The sequence below is a fragment of the Acinonyx jubatus genome, chromosome D4 (genome assembly GCF_027475565.1).
Source record: "Acinonyx jubatus isolate Ajub_Pintada_27869175 chromosome D4, VMU_Ajub_asm_v1.0, whole genome shotgun sequence".
Classification (NCBI taxonomy): Eukaryota; Metazoa; Chordata; class Mammalia; order Carnivora; family Felidae; genus Acinonyx; species Acinonyx jubatus.
Genome location: NC_069391.1, coordinates 86,051,300 through 86,072,919, shown reverse-complemented (window position 1 = coordinate 86,072,919; position 21,620 = coordinate 86,051,300). Strand labels below are relative to the sequence as shown.

Sequence of the window (21,620 nt, the reverse complement as noted above, 5' to 3'; positions counted from 1 at the left end):
CTTAAATAAGATGTGAACTCCTCCTTATCAGATTATGAGAGCTCCTTCTAGTTAGCTAAGAGTTTTCTTAATAAATGGGTGCTGAGGGGCGCCTGGGTGGCTCAGTCGGTTGGGCGTCCGACTTCGGCTCAGGTCATGATCTTGCTGTTCGTGAGTTCGAGCCCCGAATCGGGCTCTGTGCTGACAGCTCAGAGCCTGGAGCCTGCTTCAGATTCTGTGTCTCCCTCTCTCTTGGACCCTCCTCCATTCATACTCTGTCTCTCTCTGTCTCAAAAATAAATAAATGTTAAAAAAATAAAAATAAGAAATAAATGGGTGCTGAATTATATCAACTGTGCTTTTTTTGCATCTATAGTGATAATTATATGATTTTCCCTCTTTTTCTGTCAATGTGGTGAAGTATGGTAATTATAATTGAATGTTAAACACTTGTAATCCTGGAATAAGTCCAACTTGGTCATGATGTATTATACTTCTTATGTTTTTTTTCTGGATTAAATTTGTTAACTTTAAAAATGAATTTTGCTTCTAGGTTCATGAGCCATATACTAGCATATTACTTTATTGTCCTACAATGCCCTTGTCAGATTAGGGTATAAAGATTTTGCAGGCTTTAGGACTTAGTTAAAAATTTGCATTGGTTTTCTTTCTCTGGAAGAATTCGTATAATATTTGTTCTTTTTTCCTTTTAAATGTTTGGAAGAATTCACTAGATAACCTTTTGTTTATTTTCTAGCTGAATTCCACTGAATTCATAAAACGTTCTGAATTATTTTAATATTTGAAAATTTTTAATGCATATTTTATGGCTTACCATATAGTCAATTTTGATAAGTGTTCCCTATGCCTTGAAAATAATAAGTATTCTGCCATTGTTTGGTTCTGTGTTTTGTATATGTTAACTATAGGAAGTTTCTTAATCAGGTTATCTAGATCTTCTATATACTTACAGATTTTTTTTCTTGTTTATTCTTTTTTTTATTTTTTTATTTTCTTTCAATATATGAAGTTTATTGTCACATTGGTTTCCATACAACACCCAGTGCTCATCCCAAAAGGTCTTGTTTATTCTTTAAGTTACTAAGAGATGAAGTTAAAATCTATTGTAACTGTGGATTTGTCTATTTCTTCTTTTAGTGCTGTCAGGTTTTGCTCTATGTATTTCTGAACTGTGTTATTAGATGCATACAATTTTAGAATAGATAATTTTGTGTTGTATTGACACTTTTATTTTTATGAAAAACCATTCTTAATCCATAGTAATGCTTATTATCTAAAAGTCTTCTTTTTTTCTAATACTAGTATAGTCATGCCACCTTTATTTTAATTCGTGTTTTCATGATATATACTTTACTATAATACTTTTTTTTTTGAGAGAAGCACATCTCATTTACAAATCATCCCCTGCTATAACTGCTATAAGTGACCAATCCAGACTGCCCATTGCTAGTTGAGCTCCACGTGGAATATTGAGGTATTTCCTGGGTTTTGTGGTATCTGGTAGATCCATGGTCACTGAGCAGATAAGCACTGTGGAGGGACTACTATGAGCCTGTGTACAGTTTGGCTTTAGGCTGATTCCTGGGAAGCTGGGTGAGGTGCTGGTGAAACTTCTTCTCAGTGACATGAGTCTACAATTTACTTTCCACAGCTTCCAGTGAGAGACAGTGGTGTGTCCGCCTGTCATCTGATATTGGTGAGTTTCTTATTTGTATTCAGATTTGTTCAATCTGTTAGAAGTCAACTTTATGTAAGACATGATTTTAAAGCAGCTCACAGAAAACTGGCTGCACAGATTTAGGAATCATTCTGGAGAGTTGACAAGTTTAGCATTGTTAAAAGGAGTTTGCAGAGATTGAGAAATTATTAGAGGATGCCAGGTTATAGAGTCATTAAATATACTCAGACTTACAGACTGTAACAGAAAGGTGAAGGAGACACTTTTATTTTATGAAATATCACTCTTTATCTTTACTAATGCTTTCTGTATAAAAGTCTTCTTTTCTAATATATGGGTAGTTATACTACCTTTGTTTTAATTAGTGTCTTCATGCTATATAATTTTCCATATGTTTAAAACTTCTGTGTCCTTATTGTTTAAAGTGTCTTTTTGAAAGTAGGAAACAGTTGGCTTTGATTTCATTTTCACTTTGAAAATCTTGGTTCTTACATTGAGTGATTTATTTCTGCTTACTTCAGTTGCTGATATATTTTGAATTCTATCAACTTAATATTTGTCATACCTGTTTTATGCTCCTTTTTCTTCTTTTATTACTTGCTTTTATTTTACTACTTACTTTGTTACTTTTCGGCTTAAATTTTTTTTTTATCATTCCAGTCAACTTGTTCTTTATACTTATTTCTGGAAATTATTGCTACATTTATTTTTGAATTGCTAGTACCTAATATAAATTGATGTTTTCACATAACGGCAGGAACTTGGAACATATAACCTCTACCTTTGATGTTTATGTTGTTACGCATTTTAACTTGATACAAATACAAGACAGAATTAGTAGTAATAATATTAGTGTTTTCTTCACACAGTCAACGTTCATTTAGGTTTACTTACATGTTTCCCTTTTCTGGTGCTCTTAATCCCTTCCCAAATTCTGTATGTCTGTTTGGGATCATTTTTCTTTTTCCTGAAGAATTCCCTTTAATAGTTCTTATAAGGTTGGTCTATGGCAATGAATTACCTTTTTTTTTTTTGGTCTGGAAATGTCTTTGTTTCACTGAGACTTTCAAAGAATTAATTTGTTCTCGTCTCAGCCCCTACTGTGGCCCAGTGCAAACACTTCATGCCCACACACCAGCTCTGGCCCACCCGGACCTTGGGAGCGTGTTCCTTGCTTGTCTGATGCCTGTGGACCAGTTACTACTTGGGCCACCCAGAGAACCTTTTCATCATCCCATAGTCTGTAACCACATCTTTTCCAGTTAGGTCTGCATCCCAGCCTTGGGATGAAGGCTCTCTTCTAAGCTTGTTTTTCCTTGGGTACTTTTCCTCAGGGTTAGTGCGTTCTGTAGCATTGTCTTTATGTCTCTGTAGTTACTCCTTTGTTGAAATCAGTAGCTCTTTCTATCAAACTTTCTCCCTTTTAGTTACTATGTGATTTCTCTCTACTGATTGGGTCTTGAGCACTCTGGACTCTGAATGGGACTTAAATGATACACCAACCTGCATCCCCAAGATCATTGATCATGATCCATTGTCAATATAGGGTATATATTATCCAATATATTAGATATAAATTATTGGATTAAATTTGCTAATGTTTTGTTAAACTTTACATCTGTGCTATGAGGGAGAATATTTTATAATTCTATTTGGTTTTAATGTATTTGTCAGGTTTTGGAATCAGAAAACTGGCCTTCTAAAATGATTTGGTGTTTCTTCTTTGTCTATTTTCTGAAAAAGTATGTGTAGGTTTGGTGTTATTTCTTCCTTAGATGTTGGATGGAATTCACCAGTGAAGTGTTCTGGGCCTGGAGTTTCTTTTGGAAGTTGTTAACAGTGAGTTAAGTTTCTTTAGTTGATACTAGGCTGTTCAAGTTTTCTATTTTTTGTTGTGTCAGTTTTTGATAATCTGTATCTTTCTATGAATGTGTCCATCTCATCTAAGTAGTCAAAATTTATTGGCATAAAGTTGTTAGCAATATACCCTTCTATCCTTAGTGTATTTCAGGTCTAGAATGATGTCTTCTCTTTCAGTCCTGATATTGGTGACCTGTATCTTCTCTTCATATTTTTCTTCATCACTTTGGGTAGGAACTTGTGAATTTTAGCATCACATCCCCCGCCTCCCGCCCCGCCATAGAACAAGCTTTTGGGTTCATTGATTTTCTGCATTGTTTTTCTGTTGGGTAGGCCTCATTTTTCAGATTCCCTCACCTCTGTCATCTTGTACTCAAATCCTAGCTGTTAAGGCAATTTTCTAATGATGTCAAATAGATTTAATGCCTTCAAATAGATTTCGTCTTTGTATTTTTTCCGGCTTTTCAAGTTGTTCTCAGCAGGAGCACATGTTACTTCATTACAGCCAGAAGCAGAAATCTGAGAAGAATAATTTTGGGTGGCTGATATTGCCAGAAGAGTACTGATATGCAGGCAGGATTCCTGCGTTGAAAGCTTTTCTCTGTTGCTTACTAATACTGCAAATAATGATCTTGGGCAATTCAACCTGATTAAGTATAAGTTTCCTTGTCTATAAAATGGAGATGACAATAAAATCTTTCATCAAAATGTTTCTATAAGTATTAAATAAAGTAATTCAAAGTAAAACTGTTTGTATAAATTATGACAAAATTCATAAATATACTGTGGCTCATTCTTAATTTATACAACTGTGGATGCCTTGAAGGCAGGGCCTGAATCTTTTTGATCATGATTCCTTAACACGTAGCATAATTCCTGGTGTTTATTAAACATTATTGGCGTTTAATAAACATTTGTTGAGCTCAACCAAAGCTATTTTACATTAATGGTTACAGTTCTCACATGCTGCCTCAGAGTAAATGCATACTGTATGTCCATAGTTCCTGGCAACATCTGAATTAATCCAGATCATGCTGAATTGCCATTTATTACCATTATTTATTCTATAAATGTATACAATGCTATATGTAAATTTTCTGTATTCATCTTATAGGATTATCCTCTTTCTGGTCACAAACCAAAAAATGCATGCAAGATCTGTAAATGGTGGGAAATCCCCAAGGATTGTCTTATAGGAGGAAGTGGTGGAAAAATGCCCTGATTCTGGTAACGCTGTAGGTTGAATATGCAGGTAGAAACAGAGGTTCCTAAGAGATGTGTCATTGAAGCTTGTGAGCTCTAACCTGATGGCCACATCCTTTTACAGTTTCTCCAAATGCGTCTGTCTGTTCAGAGGAGTTAACTACCTATACTACCTACAAGTGACAGGTTTATGTTTTATCTTAACACCATGTATGTTCACCCCACATGCATGCATATCTCTCTCATCCGTTTTATTTCATTTTTGAAATTGTTATTTGTTTATTTTTTAAGGTTTATTTATTTTGAGAGAGAGCTTTGAGAGCACCAAGTGGGAGAAGGGCAGAGAGAGGGAGAGAGAGAATCCCAGGAAGGCTCACAGAGCTTGATGTGGGGCTTGAACTCACAAACCATGAGATCATGACTTGAGCTGAAGTTGGACGCTTAACTGACTGGGCCTCCGAGGCATTCCTTTCTCATTGGTTTTAAATTCAAGTGCGAAGTTCATCAAATTAGATTAGTGTTCTCCCAGCTTCAGGATTATGCATACCACTTTCATAATTCTTTTCCACATCAAAGTACCACTTACGCTATTTACCTAAGGTGTTCTTTGAACTCATTTTCTTTTTTCTAAATGAATATATTTTAAAAGAAACTTAATATTACGATTACAAATTGAAAATCAATACTGCTTTCCAAGATCTTGGTAAAAAACGAAAAAATAGTGAAAACAAAACAATTTTATTAAATGCTACAAGGAGACCATTGCCTATTGGAGACTCTGAGCCCTAGGCCTCTTTTCTTGATTAAAATAACCAATAGTTAGAGGGCTGTTAAGGGCTACCTCAGCTGAGTTGTTATCTTTGATAAAATAAAAACCTGAAAAGTAATTGAAAAATGACCGATTTCTTCACTATGTGATTCCATTTCATTTAATGATTTGCAAGCCAGTAGGCAGTACCTGAAGGCATTTTGTGTCCCACACTTGGAGATACACTGAGTTAGATCATCTGCAAGGTGTCCTTCAGCTTTCAATATCTATGGTGTTTCAAATGTTTTCTCTTCTAAGCATTGGTGTATCATCTCCCTCAGTTCTCATTCATGCAGACTCTCCCTGACCTACACCTCATGTACAAAGGATTCCTTTCTACCAATGACTACCCCTATTCTTCTTAGTGTTGAGAGTCACTGTGAAAAAAACTTGAAAATTTTATGTAAGAAATAGCAAAAGGGGTGAAAATCAGGAAGTGGTTGGAAGAAGGTGACTCAGAAGTCATCTTGCCTCCTTGATCTAGTATAATTTCACCTATTTTTCCAAACATTTTCTTTTCATTTTCTTGTGCTTCCCCCTCTGAAGTTGATGAGTTAAAATATGTATATTCTCTAAAAACAACAGATGTCTCCAGGAGGATTAAGAGGTCATTAGTCATCCACACTTGAGTATAAAGTAATCCGATCAGTTTATTTCCTTCATACCTGAGATTACCTATAATGAAAGGGAGGGAATGAAGTAATTTTGATGAGTAGTTTATTTTGGGAGTCGAGGGGAGCATAGAAGGAAAGAAGGTTGGCTAAGAAGGCATGTAGAGGTAGAAGGGAAGTAAAGAAAGATCAGAGCATCTCAAAGGAAAGTTGAGCATAGTTAACATTTTTCTCTCCTTCCCCTCCTTACTGTCACCTTAATTTCTGTTTTAGAGACCCATAGGTCAGATTTGTATAGAATATTATACAGTTGAGCTACTTCTTAGATCAAGTCAACCTCTAAAGGCCGAGAAAGATTTCCCCTCCTTCCCCCCCACCCCCCCGGGCCACCCATGAGTAAAATTACCCCTAAGGGAAGATTTCTCTTCTCTTGTGTTTTTGATGACACACATTTGGTAACCTGAGAACTGTATACACAGTGCTGCACAGACAGTGGGTAATTAAGCAATATCATTACTTCCGTCTACCTTTGTAAATCTGCAGTGGGATTGAAAATGTCAAGAAGACTATTAGTGTGAAGGTGCATTTTCCCAAGAAAACCATTCAATTTTATGTATTATGTTCCTGTGCTTCTCAGGTCCTGTGTTAGGTGTCCCATCACTTTAAATGCTTATTTATTTAGTTTTGAGAGAGAGAGAGAGAGAGAGAGAGAGAGAGAGAGAGAGAGGAGAGAGAGAGCACACATGTGTGCACACATGAACGGGGGAGGGGCAGAGAGAGAGGAGAGGGGCTCCATGCTGTCTGCCCAGAGCCCAACATGGGGCTCGATCCCACGAATCATGAGATCATGACTTGAGCCGAAATCAAGAGTCGGATGCTTAACCAACTGAGCCACCTAGGTATCCCCAGGGGGTCCCATTGCTTTAAGTGATGATTTCCAAGCAGGTTCTAGGGCTGTGCTTTTCAAACTATCTGTGGTGAAGGACCAGGATTATATGCATGTATGTGTGTATGTATGTATGTGTGTATGTATGTGTGTGTGTGTGTGTGTGTGTGTGTGTGTGTGTGTATTACTCATCTCTGACATGTGGCGGACCAATCCTAGTATGCCACATGTGACTCACCACACTAGTCTGGTAGCATGCACACACACTCTTCTGTTACCTTGTTTAACAAGACAATTCGACCAGTCCTGAGCTTGGATGTCCTGGCAATGTCAAATTTCTGTAAGATCTTCTAAGCACTTACTCCAAATTTCTGGGCTTGTCTCACTAAAGACCGATGAAAAAAAGTTTACAGCTCACACTTTGAGTAGACAAGTCTAATAATAAGTATTCTCTGAGTGTTCCTTTTATAAAATAACAGAGCCCCTCTAGCTCTGTGGAGTCCTTTGACTGATCTACAATAAATGCAGTCTGATGGCGTGGTTCATAGACAAAGGTAATCTGGGAATTATTGGTTTGTGACATGAATTTTCCGACTCACTTGGAATACTCTGTTGTCATTTCCATTCTTTTGAACTCTACCAGAAAATTAAGAGCCCAGAAAATTTAGAGATCTTATTATGCAATTTAAAAATAATTATTATAATGTTTTAATATTTAAAATTTATTTTAATTAATTTATTTATGTGAGAGAGAGAGAGCGCGCACACACGTAGGCAGAAGAGAGGGAGAGAGAGAAGCGTAAGCAGGCTCCATGCCCATCTCGGGAGTCTATCTCACAACCTGAGCTGAAAGCAAGAATTGGATGCTTAACCAACTGAGCCACCCAGGCACTTCATAATATTTATAGTATATAAACATAATATATCAAATAATTTAGCACTTTCTGTCAGTTTGAGTTATGCTGCAATAACAAATGATCTCCGGAAACTCAGAGCTTTATACCAATGAACATTGATTTCTTGCTCACGCTATGTGTCCGTCATGGGCAGGTTCAGCTTGGCTCCGACTTATTAACTTTAGGACCCATGCTGACAAAGTAGTTCCGATTGTGTCATATTTGATCTTGTCAGGAGAAGAGAAGGTGGAGGCTGCGTGATGGTCCTTAGAGCCCTACCCGAAGGTGGACGCATTACTTTCTCTGATATTTCAATGGCCAAGTTAAGTCATACGACCAAACCTGAATCGGTGAGTCAGGAATGGATAACCTCCCAGAGGGAGGGGCCCGGAAGGAGGAGCGACAAAGAATTCAAACACTAATAACTCCTACGACCGACACTCTCTGTTAAGATTTGAGTAAGGGGTGGGGGAAGAGGAGAGAGGCATTTCAAAGTGTAAGGAATCTATTCCATAAATGAAAAGATAAACTTACTTGTACTAATTTCAATGCCAATTTGCAAACATTTTACTGTCTTTTTCCCTCTGGCTTTACTGAGATGTAGTTAACATATCACTGTGTAACTTTAAGGTGTATAACGTGATGATTTCACATATGTATGTAATGCAAAATGATTACCACAATAAGATTAGTTAACACATCCATTACCTTACATAGTTCTGATTTGTTTGTGTCTGGTGAGAGCTTTTAAGATCTACTCTCCGAGCAACTTTCAAATACATGATATCATATTGGTAACTGTAGTCCCCATGGTGTACATTACATCCCCAGAACATGTTTATCTTAAAACTGGAAGTCTGTACCCTTTGACCACCTTCACCTACTTCCCCCATCCTCCCAGCAACCACCTATGTGCATCTGCTGTTTCTATGAGTTCAGTTTTGTTTTCTTTTAGATTCCACATATAAATGAGGTCATGTAGTATTTGCTTTTCTCTGTCTGACTTATTTTACTTAGCATAATGCCCTCAAGGTTCATCCATGTTGTTACAAATGGCAGAATTTCCTTCACTTTTTCTTTATTTGTTCATCTGTCAGTAGAAACTTAGATTTTTTCCATGTCTGGGCTATTGTGAACAATGCTGCAAGGAACATGGGGGTTCCGTTATCTCTTTCAGATAGTGATTTCTTCTTCTTCAGGTATTACCCAGAAGAGGAATTGCTGGGTTATAGGGTGGTTCTAGTTTTAATTTTTTAAAGAAACTCTCTACTGTTGTCCAGAGTAGGGCTGTGCCAAATTACATTTTCTTTCTTTCTTTTTAAGTTTATCCATTTATTTTGAGAGAGAGAGAGAGAGAGATCACATGCACACACAAGCTGGGGAGGGGCAGAGAGAGAGAGAGAGGGAGAGAGAGAATCCCAAGCAGGCTCCTTGCTGTCAGCACAGAGCCCAACGTGGAGGCTCAATCTCACAAACTGAGATTATGACCTGAGCTGAAATCAAGAGTTGGACATTCAACCGACTGAGCTACCCCAGTGCCCCACAAATTACATTTTCACTAACAGTGCACAGGGTTCTCTTTTCTCCACATCCTCACCAACATTTGTCAACTCTTGTCTTTTAGATAATAATCATTCAAACAGGTGTGAGGTTATATATCATTGTGGTTTTTATTTCCCTGATGATTCATGATATTGAGTTTTTCATGCACCTGTTGGCCATTTGAGTATCTTCTTTGGAAAAATGTCTATTCAGGGTCTTTGCCCATTGTAAGTGGATCATTTGGATTCTTTGTGTGTGTGTGTTTTTGTTTTATTTTGTTTTGTTTTTTTGCTGTTGAGTTGTATGAGTTTTTTTTTTTCATTTATTTTTCTCTAGTCTTTATTATTTCCTTCTACTGGTTTAGGTTTTGTTTGTTCTTCTTTTTCTAGCTCTTTAGATGTAAAGTCAGGTTGTTTATTTGAGATTTTTCTTTCTTCTTGAGGTAGGCCTGTATTGCTATACAGCTTTTGCTGCATCCCAAAGATTTTTGGACTGTTGTGGTTTCACTTTCATTTGTCTCCATGTATTTTTTTTTTAAAGAGACAGCCTTTATTGTAAGTATTTTTACACTGAAGAATTCAAAATGTGGTAAAGTTTTCTGGAATTTGCTGATTTGTATTTAAAAGGAACTGTTGACAAAAATTCACTGGAAATCATCTGAACAAGTGAGAAAATACAGTTGATACTACTGGAACAGTAAAATAATTCCAGGACATATGGCTTATCCAACACAATACCTTAGATGCTGTCACTGATATGAAAACTGTTTCTTCCTCTTCTAAATACACAGTAGTATAATTGTCAATATTCAATCACTTCTGTTCTTTCCTGAATATATAAAAATTAAAATACCAATTAAAAACTAATATATCTTCTTTTCAAATGTTTCTTACAGATACAATTTCATTATTTTCATTCAATAGTGGTGTGGTGTAAGAGATTTTTCATTCACAAGTCAAACAATCTACCCAAAGGGAACTGATAGTCTGTATGCTCATAGTGCAAATAAAGACTTCAGGAATTCAACAACTGACATTTCTAAAATACAAAACAGATAAAATTCTTTTTTTTTTTTTAGAATTATTTTTTTAGGTTTTTATGTTTTATTTTTATTTTTTTTAATATATGAAATTTATTGTCAAATTGGTTTCCATACAACACCCAGTGCTCATCCCAAAAGATGCCCTCTTCATTACCCATCACCCACCCTCCCCTCCCTTCCACCCCCCATCAACCCTCAGTTTGTTCTCAGTTTTAAAGAGTCTCTTATGCTTTGGCTCTCTCCCACTCCCTCTTTTTTTTTTTTTCCTTCCCCTCCCCCATGGTCTTCTGTTAAGTTTCTCAGGATCCACATAAGAGTGAAAGCATATGGTATCTGTCTTTCTCTCTGTGACTTATTACATTTAGCAGAACACTCAAGTTCCATCCACATTGCTACAAAGGGCCATATTTCATTCTTTCTCATTGCCACGTAGTACTCCATTGTGTATATAAACCACAATTTCTTTATCCATTCATTAGTTAATGGACATTTAGGCTCTTTCCACATTTGGCTATTAAAACAGATAAAATTCTTAGGAGATACAGGCACTAAGCTCTACTAGGCAGCTGGCCACAGAACTAGAACACGGGACTGGTGATTCCAAGGGGACTCCAGGAGCTTCCAAACTCAACTTGAAATCTCATCTTAGGCTTTGTATTTTACTTTTCCAGTTTCACTAATGACGCAAACATGATTTAAGTCGCTGAAGTATTCATTGTAGTCAAGGGCATATCCTACGACAAACTTGTCTGGGATTTCAAATCCGACGAAGTCTGGTTTATAGCCAACACTTTGAGGGGTCCTCTTCACCAGCAGCCTTGCAACCTTGACCATCTTTGGATTATGCTGCTTGACCATGGAGAGCAAGGTTTGCATTGTTTTGCCAGTGTCAATTATATCCTCAACAATCAAGACATTCTTTCCAGTTAAAGTGGAGAGATCATCTCCACCAGTTTCTTTTATGTCCCCTGTTGACTGGTCATTACAGTAGCTCTTCAGTCTGATGAAATCTACAGTCATAGGAATGGATCCATCACTATTTCTGTTCAGTGCTTTGATGAAATCCAGGAAGTCCGCGAAGAATTTATAGCCCCCCTTGAGCACACAGAGGGCTACCATGTGATGGCCACCCATCTTCAACACGTCTCGGGCAAGACGCTAGGTCCTGTCCATAATTAGTCCACGAGGAATAAACGCCTTTTCCAAATCCTCAGCGTAATGATGAGGTATACAAAATAAATCTAGGTCATAACCTGGTTCATCATCACTAACCAGACGCTGGGGCTGCGGGTCGCCATAACGGAGCCGATGGGCGCATGCGCTGAGAGTAGCCTGAGGAGGAGGAAGCCGGAAGCGCAACAGAGGAGGAGGCAGAGGCTCCGCAGAAGGCAGAGACCCGCGGGAGAGCGGAAGGAGCCACTCGCTCATGCGCTCTGGGCGGCAGCCACCGCCGCCCTGCCTCCATGTATTTTTTGAGTTGACCCCATTCATTGCTTAATGGAGTGTTATTTAATTTCTATGTATTTGTGGTCTTTCCACACTTTTTCTTGTGGTTGATTTCTAGTTTCATAACATTGTGGCTGGAAAAGATGCATGATATAATTTCAGTCTTTTTTAATTTGTTGAGATGTTTCTGTAGTTCTTCCCTGTTCCTCCTCCTCTTCTCTTATGGTTTGCTGGCATTCTTTAGTGATATATTTGGATTCCTTTCTCTATTTTTTGCATATCTACTCCCAGTTTTTGATTTGTGGGTGCCATTAGATTTATGCATATAGCAGTCTATATTAAGTTGATGGTCACTTAAGTTTAAGCCCATTCTAAAAGCACTAAATTTTTACTCCCCCCCCACCCCATCCTGAAACTTTAGGTAGATGGTGTCATACTTTACATCCCTTTATTTCGTGGATCCATGGGTCACGGATTTATTCTGTGGCTGATTTTAATAGATATATTTAATTTTATTGATTTTGTACTCCATAATTTTTTTTTATTCCTGTTTATGGTCTTTCATTTTCACTCATAGAGACCTCTTTAACATTTCTGGTAGGGCTGGTCTAGTGGTTATGAATTCATTTAACTTTTGTTTATCTAGAAAACTCTTTCTCTTCTATTCTAAATGATAGCCTTGCTGGATAGAGTATTCTTGGGTACAGGGTGTTTTTTTCTTTTAGCACTTTTAATATATCATGGCAATCCCTTCTGGCCTGCAAAGTTTCTGCTGACAAATCAACTGATAGCCTTATGGGGTTTCCCTTCTATATAAATGTTTTCTTTTCTCTTGCTGCTTTACAAATTATCTCTTTATTACTACTTTTTGCAATTTTAATGACTATGTGTGGACCTCCTTGGGTTTACTTTGTTGGGGGGATCTCTGTGCCTCCTGGATCCAGATATCTGTTTCCTTCTCCAGACTTGGCAAGTTTTCAACTATTCTTTTTTTTTTTTTTTCAACGTTTATTTATTTTTGGGACAGAGAGAGACAGAGCATGAACGGGGGAGGGGCAGAGAGAGAGGGAGACACAGAATCGGAAACAGGCTCCAGGCTCTGAGCCATCAGCCCAGAGCCTGACGTGGGGCTCGAACTCCCAGATCGCGAGATCGTGACCTGGCTGAAGTCGGATGCTTAACCAACTGTGCCACCCAGGTGCCCCACAACTATTCTTTATTCAAATACATTTTCTGCCTTTCACTCTCTTCTCCTACTGGGATCCCTGTAATGTGAATGTTATTATGTTTTATAGTGTCCCTGAGTTCCCTTAATGTATTTTCATTTTTTATTATTCTTTTTTTCTCTCCTGTTCAGCCTGATTGCTTTCCATTTCTCTGTCCTCCAGGTTGCTGATCCGTTCTTCTCCTTCCTCTAGTCTACTATTTATTCCCTCTACTGTGTTTTTAATTTTGGTCATTGCGTTTTTCATCTCTGATTGGTTCTGTTTTATGTTTTCTATCTCTTTGTTGAGGGTCTCACTAATATCCTCCACTCTTTTCTCAAGTCCAGTAACTGTATTTATGACCTTTACTTTAAATTCTCTATCAGTCATGTCACTTATCTCTGTTTAGTTTAGGTTTCTTGCTGTGATTTGTCTTGTTCTTTCATTTAGGACACATTCCTCTGTCTCCTTCTTTTGTTAACTCTGTTTCTATGTGTTAGGAAAGTCAGGTATGTCTCCTGCTCTGAAAGTCACGGCCACTGGGGATGGGGTGGGGAAAAATGAAAAAAAAAAGAAAAGAAAAAAAGAAAGTCATGACTTTAGGAAGAAGAAGTCCTGGAGTGTAGTGTCCCCTGTTCACCAGACCCTGGCACTTCAGAAATATTGCATGTGTGTGTTCTGTGTGCTCTACTGTTTTGTCCCCTAAGAAGCTTTCGTTGGTGGGTGGGGCCTTCAGTCAGACCAGGTGTATGCCGTCAGCCTGTTTGCTGGGGTTATAGTTGGAGTGATGTGTGTGGTGATCTTCTTCTCACCCTGGGGCAGGAATCACTTTGGAGTGATGCCAGCCCCTATTGGGGCTGCCTGCATATTGCTAGGCTGTGGCACCACTTTGGATGGACTCTGGCATGTTGGAGGGCGGGGGTCCACAGGAGAACACAGGGTAGGACATGTGGTGCCAACAAGGTCCACATGGTGAGCTGCAGGAGGGGACCCACAACTCCCAGGAAAACTCCTGTAGAGATCAGATGGGTTGGAGAAGACCTACTTAAATGATTTTGGGTGTCAACCTCTTATCAGATATGTGATTTGTAAATATTTTCACCTGTTCTATAGGCTTCCTTTTCATTTTGTTGGTTGTTTCTTTTGGTTTTTTGTAGTCCCACTTGTTTATTTTTGCTTTTGTAACCTGCTTTTGGTGTCAGATCCATACAATCATTGCCAAGACCAGTGTCAAGGAGTTTTCCTCCTATGTTTTCTCATAGGGTTTTACAGTTTCAGGTCTTACATTTAAGTCTTTAATATACTTCAAGTTAATTTCTGTGGGTGGCATAAGATAGGGCTCCACTTCCATTCTTTTGCATGTGAATATCTGGTTTTCCCACTACCATTTATTGAAGAAATTGTCTTTTCTACATTTAATATTCTTGGCTATTTTGTCAAGTATTAGATGGCTGCATACATGTGGGTTTACTTCTCTGCTCTCAATTCTGTTCTGTTGATCTGTGTGTGTGTGTGTGTGTTCTGCCAGGACCATACTGTTTTGATTACTATGGTTTTGTAATATAATATATAGTATGTAGTATATAATATGTAATATATAATATGTAATATATAGTGATGCCTCCAACTTTGTTCTCCTCAGGATTCCTTTGATTATTCCAAGTCTTTTGTGATTTCACATGAATTTTAGGATCATTTTTTTCTACTTTTGTAAAAAAAATGCCATTGGAATCTTGATAGGAATTGCATTCAATGTGTAGATAACTATGGGTAGAATGAGACATTTTAACAATTTTAATTCTTCTTTCTACTCTGTCTTAAAGTCTCTGTGGGATCAGTTCTTTTTTTTAATGTTATTTATTTTTGAGACAGAGAGTGTGTGCATGAGCAGGGGAGGGGCAGAGGAGTGGGGTACAGAGGATCCAAAGTGGGCTCAGTGCTGATAGCAGAGAGCCCGATGTGGGACTTGAACTCATGAACTGTGACATCATGACCTGAGCTGAAGTCAGACGTTTAACCGACTGAGTCACCCAGGCACCCCGAGATTAGTTCTTTAAGTGTCACAAGTGGAAAATGTATCCCCTATGTAAGAACTATAGATGTTTTATGTTAAAAAGAGAAACATGGGAATTTATCCATTTCTCTGGACTAATAAGTCAACATGATTATAAAGAAACACAAAAGAAGGTGAAATGCAATAAGATGCTCACTGAACTAATTTCTGAGGTCTCAGAACTTCAGTGTCTTTTATCTTGATTTTTGTGGTTCATTTTAGAAGATGAGGATATCGCAGAAAAAGAGTCACATATTCATGTCCTGAGCCTTGTGAGAAAATTCCTGGTTTGGTAAAACAAGTTAGGACATTTACAATTCCCAGAGAGGAAGTCTGACAAGTCTTAGCACTTCTTAAAAATTCTTAATTCCCTGAGGATAGGAACAAAACTTCCTCAAATCTTTCATCAAATAGGGCTCATTTCATATCAAAGAATTAACAAGCCTCCTTAAGGACCTAACATAGAACCACGGGGTAATTAGGCTCATTTGGGGCTCAGGCTCTTCAAGATCTCTCATTTTTAAAACACTTCAGATCTGAAATGCCTTGTCAGAACTAGAAAGAAAGAAAAAGGACAAATCCCCACTGCATGCAGATATGTGGGGGGGGGGGGGGCGGGGAAGCAACCTTCTTTATTTGCCTCTTTCCTTTCCTGCCTTGCTAATGATTTCTTATTTTTCTTATACTACTTCTAATTTAAGCTCCTCTTGGTATGTTTTCTCCTACTTTCTGTTCTGAGAGATATTAAGAGAATGTGTTCCTAAGAGCTCTCAGTATTTAAAACTGGGAAAAAGAATGGTGTTGCTCTAGTCAGAACATCCAGATACACTTGTTTTAAATATATATGGCTGCAGGTTCTTCACGGGGCTAGTGTGGCCAGGGAGTGCCATACGAGTGTGTGCTCACACTTCGGCAACGCAACAGTCATCCATCAAGTTTGCAAAGAAGTTGCGGTATATGTGCAGAGTTCCCTCACCACAGTCTCTTGTTTGATCTGATTTTAACACCAGTTCTGTGACACTGGGACTTCAATGCTACTGTATAATTGAAGATTAAGTTACAGACCCAGTGTCTGGGAGATCCATGGTGATCTCCTCCTTCTCCTCCCCCTTCCTGACTCCTTTCTCCTTTCTCCATCCACACATATATCTCAGAGTGCCCGTGTTCTCACACGGCAGCCTGAGATCCACTTTTGACTGCTCCACCACTGATCCATGAAATTATCCTTCCCCAAGATCGTAGTTCATTCATCTTAAGATGGGTGCTTTACCCAAACAAGTTAAGCAGGGCTTATCTCTGGGATTTTAAAAACTGGAACCGAGACTTCAGCATCTCTTCAGTAGCACAAGGTTTTAGAGCATTTGTCTCTAACATTCTACTAAAAACAGCTCTTGTCAAGGTCATCTGTGAACCTTCTGTGGTTGTATCCATTGGCCAGTTCTCAGGACTCATTTTTCTCTATCGCTCAGTAGCATGTAGCATCCTGATCACTTTTCCCTCCTCCATTATCTCCAGGTGGCTTCTGGACACCACTCTCTTGCTTCTCCTTCTACCTTGCTGGCTATCCCTTCCCAGTCTTCTATGCAGGTTTGTTCCCAGCTCCCGGTCTTTAAAGGCTGGAGAGCTCCAGGGCTCAGTCTTCAGATTTCTTTTATTCTCTGCCTTGGGCTATCTTTGATTCTTTTTTTTTTTCTTCCAAATCCAATATCTCAGCACATAATACTGCCTTCAAAATATATTCAGTATGGCTACTTCTCACCAACTCTACCACATGATTTCTTACCCAGCCACATTTTCTCTCACCTACATTGTTGAACTAGTCTCACCTCCTCCATTTTGCCCTCCTACCCTTTACTCTCTACATACAGCCAGAGTGGTTCTACTAAAACATGAATCAGATCCTCACTACTTTCCAATGACTTTCCTTTCCAGAGTAAAAGCCCAAATCCTTACAGTTACCTTGGATCGGTATGGTCTGGCCATTGCTACCTTTCTGATCTTGTCTCTCAGCTCTTTCCTTTCCCCTGTGTCTATGCTGCCACGCTAGCCCTCTTGTTTATCCTTAAACATGTCAAGAGCATGTTCTCACTTCAGAGCCTTCGTGTTTGCCCACCCACCAAATATTCTTATTACTTTCTCCCTAACTCCTTTATTTGTTCAAACAATACCAAACACAAGAAGACTTTCCCCGGCCACATTTATAAAATAACATGCGCCACCACCTGGCACTCCCCTGCCCCTTTTGCTGGTTATTTTTTTTCCACAGCAGTTACCACTACCTGGTATATTATTTGTACATTTGTTTAGTGCGCAACTTTCTCCGTTCCACTAGAATAGAAGATCCCTGAGGGCAGACATTTTCCTTGTCACCACTGTGCTCCTAGTGCCAGAATGGTGCATGGCATACAGTCAGTCTCTAAAGCAATAGCTGATTGAGTGAATAAACAAACCTGAGTCTAGAGCTGTGGGAGACTGTGTTTCTTAGCAAGTAGAGAAAGCCAGTGTGAAATAAGAGAGAACAAAGCCAGCATGCTGGTGGGAGCAGAGACCAGGTGAAAGATGAATGAGTACTGGTTGTGCTCAGTTTCCTGATGGTTTCTGATGTGTTCAGGTGCATTTTGGATCACCTGCTGCTTGGTGGTTCAGTCCTCCCATGGCATCTCTGGACCTTTGTGGCCTTGTGTTCTGCCAGGGTCCTAATGAGTACGCCAAAGTCATATACACAGAAGGAGCTGTGGGCAGGACCAGAACCCAGATCTTGGATTTTCAATCTAGCATCATACTAGGTGTTTCTGCAGTTTAAAGCCCTTATGTAATTACACAGCCCAGAGATATTTGTGCCCAAATCCACTTGAACCAAGGCCCCAGAAGGTGTCAAAGGTGAATGAGGTCCTGCTAAACTTTCTAAATATCTGCTTTCCTCCTGCCAGAGGGTGCAACCAATTTCTTATGTAAACATATATTTTCAGGATCTAGAAAGAACAACACAGCATCGTTGACTGTCCCATTATTGATCACTTCATGGTGATATTAAGAATAGAGTGTTTTAAAAAATTATTTGCATAAATGACTGGAGAGATCCTATGATGTTGTTTTGGAAGAAATGTTAGAGGCAACTTCATCCATCTAGAGAAATGCTATGATTGATTAAAGATAACTTGGTTAGTGACAGAGCTAGAGCTAGAACCCCAGTATCACATGGCTGTTTGACTTTCAACTCAGGCTCTTTTTACTGCACAAGATGCCTCATTTTTCCTTTTTCCTTTGTCCTTTCACCCCCACCCTGTTCTCTGAGGTTATGTACACCTGTGTAAACTCTATTATCCCTCCATCAATAAATTGTGGATCATGCTACTTCATTGTCTCCAGGGAGTGTGGTGACACATTTTAAATGAACTCAGGGTAACCAAAGAGTGTTAGATGGAAGGCAATCTCATACAAGCTGTGAATGAAATATAAATCAATCCAAACTCAGCAATTTATGGACTCACCCATGTGAAAGAATAATAACTTTAGATTATGTCCTAAAGGCAGGTTTAAGGGTCACCATGAGTAGACTTTTTTTATATTTCTATTTTAGAATGAGATACTGATTATTAGAGCTAAATTCTACTTTGCACTATCTGTCCTGCAGTCTGGAAAAAAGTATAAATTACCTAATGAAGTATGAAAACACTAAATGCTTCTTAATTCTTGATAGTTTGAGAAGGATGAATGATATAAGAATAAGGAAGGGCTATAGCAAATATTTAGGAGAATTAAAATATATATCTTTATATTTGCATGATTCCAGGTTATATGAGATGAAGTTTCTTCAAATCTGGAAGACCCATCTCAGGATGCCAGCAAGGAGATGTATCACTTTCAACTATATGTTCTTTTTTTGAGTAATCCTATTCATATTGAAATCATGGGAATGAGAAACTAAATTGGCTCAGTCTGACATAACACCCACTGACCAGAGGAAAGCAGGATACGTTCCCTGCAGTAGGGAAGTTCTAGTTCCCCAAGACAGAAGTGAGAAGACATGCATGCTGAAAAATGAGAAATAACAGGTGTCCCCTAAATTCCCCTGGATTTGTTCTTTTGCCATTTCCCCCATGTTGTCATAATATGTTGGGAAATAGCAGAGTATAGGGCAAAGAGACCTGGAATAGATTCTGAGTCTTGAATTTGACCTTCATCTCTGCGTAACATTAGACAAGTCATATATATAACCTTTTGGGTACTTGGTTTTCTCATCTGTAAAATTGGAGAGCTTTAATGTGTTGTTGCCAAGATTTCTTCCCGCTTCATAGGGGAAGAATTTATGGCACAAACTTGGGCGCTGTCCACGGTTCTGCCAAGTTAAAGTGAAATCTTTATAAATGTACTTCAGGGCTTTATTGTGATAAACACCCCCAATGAGAATTTATTCTGTTTAAACATCAAGATTCTGATGGCGTAGACTCAAGTAGCCACCCAGATTGGGGTGGCTGAGAGCTGTGGAAGATGTCTTGGGCTGGGAATTAAGAGATGTAGTGCAACGCTCATCTGTGCTTTGGTCTCTCTGACATTCGTCTACTCTTCACTTAAACACCGCGATTTTCTTTTGGTCACTCAGTTATCTGGTATCAGTCCATACAATTCAGGCAGAGCCGAATTTACCCTCCACACTCCTCCTCCATTTAGCCCACTTTGTTACGGTGAAAAATTGCAGGTCTGTACAAGATTCCAGGTGGGGCTGAGTCATGTGAACTTTCTAAGGTGCTGGCTTTAGTGACAAGCACCAGTCAGGGAAAGCTCAGCTCCTTTGGAGCATGAATAGGAAAGAAACAAACAGTGAAAAATAATGCAAAAGGGAGACAAAAAAGGACCTAGACATTGGATGGGCTTGCCTCAGGTGCTGAGGAGATTCAGAAGATTAACTTCATTCCACAACCTCCCATCCAAAGAGGTAGAGTCACCTGAGTCCCTGAGGAAGGTGTCCTCCATGAAGTAACCCATTGCTGAGAAAATTTCAGCATCTCCTCCAATAGATCAGTAGTACTTAGAGTCAAAGACCACTGTAGAAGCAGAGTAAGGTTCCAGAAGGGAGATCAGTGGTCACACCTGAGTAAGAAACAAGAGTCTAATTTCAGTTCCACATACATTGAGATTCTGGCTGGGACAATGGACATAAAACGAGCATTTAGTGCTCTGAGGTCAATACAATCACATGTGCAAGTTATTGCAAGAACATAATGGATGAGCATGTTGGCTGATGGTGGTGTTGAGGGGAGACTGCTCAGGGACAGTTTCCTGGTGGGAATAAGAGCCGAGCCATCATAAAAGAAACATGCGAATTAGCGGAGAGAGGCTCATTGCAGGCTAAAGGGACAGGGGGCAAGGGGCAGGGGCAGCAGAGTGACCATCAGTGGGCACGTTTGCGAGCATCAGTAGGTGTGTTTGTTGAATCACATGCTGTTCAGTGCGGCTGGACCCTGAGTCCAAGGCAAGGACAGGTGGGAGACGGAGCTGGAGAAGGCAGCAGGGGACGGATCTTGGAGGGCCTTTGATACCACGAGAAAGAACTTGGACATTTCCCTGTAGATCAGAGGTCACACACTGGTAAACCATGGGCTAATTTTTACCCTCAGGTGTTTTGTTTGGCCGATACAACATTATTTTACCATTGTACATGAGCGATGAATCATGGGAATCTACTCCTGAAGCCAAAAGCACACTGTATACACTGTATGTTAGCTAACTTGACAATAATTTTTATTTAAAAAATAAAAATAAAAAATAATTGAAATAGCTTTAAAATTTTTTAAATTTCCACTTTGTTGATGGTTTCTGTTGCTGTGCAGAAGCATTTTAGTTTGATGTAGTCGTATTTTTTTTATTTTTGATTTTGCTGCTTGCAGATTTAAAAATTGGGTGGCTTCACGTATCCAAAGATCTAGATTTCTGGTCTCTCTTGAAAAAAATGAGAGGATCTGGCAATCCAGGGCCTCTATACACTGATACAGGTGAAGATTACCTGGATACAAATAATAGCTCTCCTCCCTGGATGGGGCACATGTGTTTCAAGCTCATTGCTGTTCCCAGTGCTCTCCACTGGTTCCTCAGCTGGCGTCTGGCTCCTCTCTCTCTCTCTCTCTCTCTCTCTCTCTCTCTCTCTCTCTCTTTATCTGCATGGCCCTGTTGTAGAGAGAGGATCTGTAGTGGGACTCAGTTACCTGCATCTAGAGTTGAAGTTTCCCCCCACGGTGTATAACCAAGTTTAGGTCATTTAATCCTTCTGGTGCTCAGTTTCTTAATTTCTTAAATCCAGACTGGTTAACTTCCAAGGTCCCTTCCTGCTCCATCACTGTACGATTCTTATATCATTAAAACAGTGATAAAAATGCTCTAGTATTGTCCAGC

The 21,620-nt window shown here is 39.0% G+C and overlaps 1 long non-coding RNA gene and 1 pseudogene across 2 annotated transcripts; one reads left to right on the top strand and one right to left on the bottom strand.

Annotated features, from left to right (window-relative positions):
* The first annotated feature begins 1,160 nt into the window (after nt 1-1,160).
* LOC128312253 (uncharacterized) lies at nt 1,161-21,310 on the top strand. The gene is made up of 3 exons (XR_008291311.1): nt 1,161-1,474; nt 1,652-1,696; nt 19,024-21,310. It is a non-coding gene; the product is annotated as an uncharacterized LOC128312253 (long non-coding RNA).
* LOC106968179 (hypoxanthine-guanine phosphoribosyltransferase-like) lies at nt 11,049-11,952 on the bottom strand (annotated as a pseudogene). The gene has a single exon (XR_001429091.3). The product of XR_001429091.3 is annotated as a hypoxanthine-guanine phosphoribosyltransferase-like (transcript).
* Nucleotides 21,311-21,620: the final 310 nt, after the last annotated feature.